General features: G+C 48.8%; 1 pseudogene; it reads right to left on the reverse strand.

Annotated features, from left to right (window-relative positions):
• Window positions 1-2,204: 2,204 nt before the first annotated feature.
• On the reverse strand, window positions 2,205-4,255 carry LOC144263801 (E3 SUMO-protein ligase ZBED1-like; annotated as a pseudogene).
• Between the last annotated feature and the right edge of the window lie 258 nt (window positions 4,256-4,513).

Consider the following 4,513-nt stretch of genomic DNA (forward strand, 5'->3'; position numbering starts at 1 on the left):
GAACTTCATCGGGTAGACCAGGCCTGAATCTCCAACCACTTGCGGTCATTTGGGACGCCACGGGGTTTTTCACGAGAGCAGGGGTGTGAACCCGTCTCGTGCCAAATTTCATCTCCAGTCTTCATAGTTGGTTGAAACTGAATCATCCTCCTTGCTGTTTCGGCCAGTGGTCGTGTTATTCTTCACTTCCCGAGCCAAACGGTTTTGGAAGGTGGCTGTTAAGGTGCCACGTTCCACCCCAGAGGTGGCTGCATTTCATCGGTGGCCTGCTCCTGTTCTTTGGGATGAAAGGCGCTCTGGACGTAGCGGATATTGTCACCTTCCTTCTCCTTGACACATAATCTCTTCTCATTAACGCACCCTCCTTGGGATCGCAGAGTGGAAAGTCCATCAATGATGGTAGAGGCACAAAGCCGGCAGGGCTTACTTCGGTATTAATCTCTCCTGACAATATTTACCCCTGGTGTTAAAAAGTCCAATGCAAAAATAAGGCTCCTTACTCCGCTCCTTTCCCTTCTCCATCCTTTCCCCACTGCCACACTGCTTAGATTGGGGGGGTGATTTTCTTTTTGTTTGGTGTTAATTTGTATTAAAGAGTCTTTAGACCCTTGAGAGATTTGGAAGGTGGGGGGGGGCTTTGACACAGTCGTGAGAGGTAAAGGAAAAAGGGCTGGTGGGCAGGGTGGGAAAATGTGGTGTCCGGCCCCCCGAGTCCTATTCCTTGCCCAGCAATACACAGACAGGTAACCCTTCCCTTCTCCTTCTCGCTGCCTGTAGAACAAACACCGTCGTGGTGGGAGATGTGAGGGTCATTGCATGCAACAGCCTCCTGGAGGGAATGGCTAAGAGGTCAGCTTGGAAATACTGAAGTCTTCCTAGAAGCACAGGTCAGGTCAGCTCTGTGTATGTCAACACTGCCATCCAGAGGTGTGGCTGGGGCCTGCGTAGATGCGTCCGAGCTAGCTTTGATCTAGATCACACCTCGCTCGAGGAACAACAGCAGCAAAGCCGGGGCAGCACGGGTGGGGGCTGCTCGAGTGCATGCCTAGGGTCCTGGCCGGGCTGGACTTCGCTAGCTGGATCAGGTATGTCTACGGGTGCTGCAGCCACCCCTCCCGATTGCAGTGTGGGCACGCGCTCTGAAGGGTCAACTCTGCATGTCATCTCTTCGGGGTCGGTCAGCGGAGTGCTATGCCATTTACTGGGGGAGGTTAACGGTCCCTTGGCACTTTTCATTCGAGATGGGTCTTCCCACCAGCATTCTTGGCCAAACTGTCCTCCCTAGTGCAGCGTGCCGGGCACCAGCTGGTGGCTGCCATCCCACCCCAGAGGGGGCTGCATTGCAATGGCGCTGTCTGGGGACAGCAAAGTGCTTGGTGCTCTTTGGGGATGGGAGCTGCTATGGGAAAGTAAGACATCCTGGTTGCTTGGGGTCTCCTCCAGAGCGGAGAGTTACACAGACCAAATCGAGGTGAAATGAAATAACTGATCCAAGCCAAATGGCTGTCCCAATAACCTACCAAATCCTGCATCATGGTGGGGGTTTGACCCTTGCAGTCCCTTCCGACCCTTGCAGTCCCTTCCAACCCTATGGTTCTATGAAAGGGGGTAGAGACCTCAATCCCCCACTCCCCCTGCAGGGACCGGTCAGCTGCTGTCAGAACAAAATAGGACTCTTCCCCCGCCATCCCATCACCTCCCGTTCCATGTGAGCTTCTGCCCTACCCAGTGTCACCAAAGGATCAAACGCTGCACAGTTCCAAAGGGGGGTGAGAGCCAGGCTTTTTGTTTGACCCATTATAATAGTTAAGGGGTGACTTGATCACAGTCTTAAGCATCTACATGGGGAACAAATATTTAATAGGGCTGTCAAGCGATTAAAAAATTAATTGTGATTGATCACGCTGTTAATAATAGAATACCATTTATTTAAATTTTTCTACATTTTCAAATATATTTTCAATTACAGCACAGAATACAAAGTGTACAGTGCTCCCTTTATATTTATTATTTTTGATTATAAATAATTGCACAATAAAAAAGATAAACGAAAGAAATCGTATTTTTAATTCACTTCATACAAGTACTATAGTGCTATCTTTTTATTGTGAAAGTGCAATTTACAAATGTAGAATTATTGTTTACATAATTGCACTCAAAAATAAAACAAGGGAAACCTTTAAAGCCTATAAGTCCACTCAGTCCTACTTTTTGTTCAGCCAATCGCTCAAACAAACAAGCTTGTTTGCATTTGCGGGAGATAATGCTGCCTGCTTCTTGTTTACAATGTCACCAGAAAGTGTTTGCAGGGCACTGTTGTAGCTGACGTCGGAAGGTATTTACCTGCCAGATGCCCTAAAGATTCATATGCCCCTTCATGCTTTGACCACCATTTTAGAGGACATGCATCCATGCTGATGATGGGTTCTGCTCGATAACAATCCAAAGCAGTGCAGACCAATGCATGTTTATTTTCATCATCTGAGTCAGATGCCACCGGCAGAAGGATGATTTTCTTTTTTGGTGGTTCGGGTTCTGTAGTTTCCACATCGGAGTGTCGTTCTTTTTAGGACTTCTGAAAGCATGCTCCACACCTCGTCCCTCTCAGATTTTGGATGGCACTTCAGACTCTTAAACCTTGGGTCGAGTGCTGTAGCTATCTTTCAGAAATCTCCCATTGGTACCTTCTTTGGGTTTTATAAAATCTGTCATGAAAGCGTTCTTAAATCGAACAACATAAGCTGGGTCATCATCCGAGACTGCCATAACATGGAATATATAGCAGAATGCAGATAAAACCACGGAGCAGGAGACATACAATTCTCCCGCAAGGAGTTCAGTCACAAACCTGCAGGGCTCGGGTAGTGTTTCTAGCTTTTTCAAAATCCTTCTCTGTCGATGCTTTTGAAGAGCTAATGCGGCTGTGACAGTGGCTTTATTGCAAAGCAGGCACTGAATCAGCCAATGTGGAGTTCCATCTGGTCGAAATATCTTGTACAAGAGGTTCTTGTTTCTGTCCTAGCTCTGGAATGTGCTTGAAGTGGCTCACAAGTTTTCCACATTTTGCCAGCATGTTTTCAAAACCCCCATCACTGAGCACTACTGAGATGGATCACTGCAGACAGTGATGCACGTCATTGGTTCAAAAGGCAAGCTGCTACCATATTACGTCCACTGTCAATGCTAATTGTTGTTACCTTTTCTGGAATAGTCCATTCTTTCGCAACCTCCAAGAAATGCTCTACACATGCTCCGGCATAATGTCTCTCTTCAGTATGCGTTACTGTTACAGCAAACGACTGCAGAGTCCAGGCAGCATCAGGCAGGTGTGCCGAGACGCCAAGATAGCTGTGATTGCTCAAGGATGTCCAGTGATCGCCAGCCAAAGCAACAGCTAGTGCATTTTTCAGAGGCTCCAACTTTGTAGTCTTCTCATTGCTGTATTGGTCATGTATTCATGACGCAGCGGTTCCTCGGGAAGGCAAGGTGTATGACTGATTGGAAGATGCAATTTGAATAGCATCTCTTAGCCCTCTGTCATTCACAATGTTGTATGGTCTGCAGTCCATAGCTATTCACTTTGCAGTAGCATTGGTTAAGCTGTTGTACTTTGTTTAATCCCTGGGTTTGTAGCGATCCTGAAACTCCGTAATTGTACACTGTCGTGGCGGGCTGGATTCATTTTGCTGGCAGCTGGTGACCCGGCCATCAGGGGAGGCTAGCCCCCTCCCCTTCTGCCTCCCCCTCCTCTGCAGGAGCCCAGAGCACCCCCACCGCGGCCCCAGCACCGGGTGGCCGCAGCCACCCCCAGCCCCAGTGCTTTGGGCAGCCAGCCCAACCCCAGTTCACGGGGCGGCCGCCCCCACTCCCAGTGCGGCGGGCAGCCAGGTGGAGCAGCCGCAGCACCAGCCGCCCTGAGTCCCAGCGGGAGGCAGGCCGGCCTAGGCCAGGGCAGAGCGCCGGGAGGGGCCGTGGGGGTGGAGTATGGGTGGGGTCACGCCAGGCTGTTTGAGGAGGTCCAGGCTCCGATACCAGCCACCCATGGGCGGCGTGTTATCTGTAGCACAAGATCTGGAGGCAAAAGCATGCTTGGCATGTAGGCGGTATTGCAGACTTGAAGTACTTCTACGGTGTTGGACCTCAGCCTGGCAATAGCTACAGATAACAGGCTTTTTAGCCAGAGAACCAGCTGGAAGTATTTTAAAAATAAACTTCCCATATTCAAAAGATCTGAACTGTTGCTGCTTTGCTCCATTAACTTTTTCTGATATTTTAATCACTCCAGATCATGAAAACACAGTAGAACGGTGCCAACGTCTGGAATAATTCAATACATTCTTCTATATAATCAATACATTTGTGTCCTGTTCAAAAGAGTCCTTGCAGTGGATATGGAAAGATTTTACCTCAGGATTTTAACGTTCAGTAGGGGAGTGATTTGTGCAGGAGGCTTTTTTTGTTTTCTGCTGCTGCTGGGTTAGTCTTTCGTATGCAGTTTTGTATGTCGCCTTGA

Source organism: Eretmochelys imbricata, chromosome 4 (assembly GCF_965152235.1).
Source record: "Eretmochelys imbricata isolate rEreImb1 chromosome 4, rEreImb1.hap1, whole genome shotgun sequence".
Lineage (NCBI taxonomy): Eukaryota > Metazoa > Chordata > Testudines > Cheloniidae > Eretmochelys > Eretmochelys imbricata.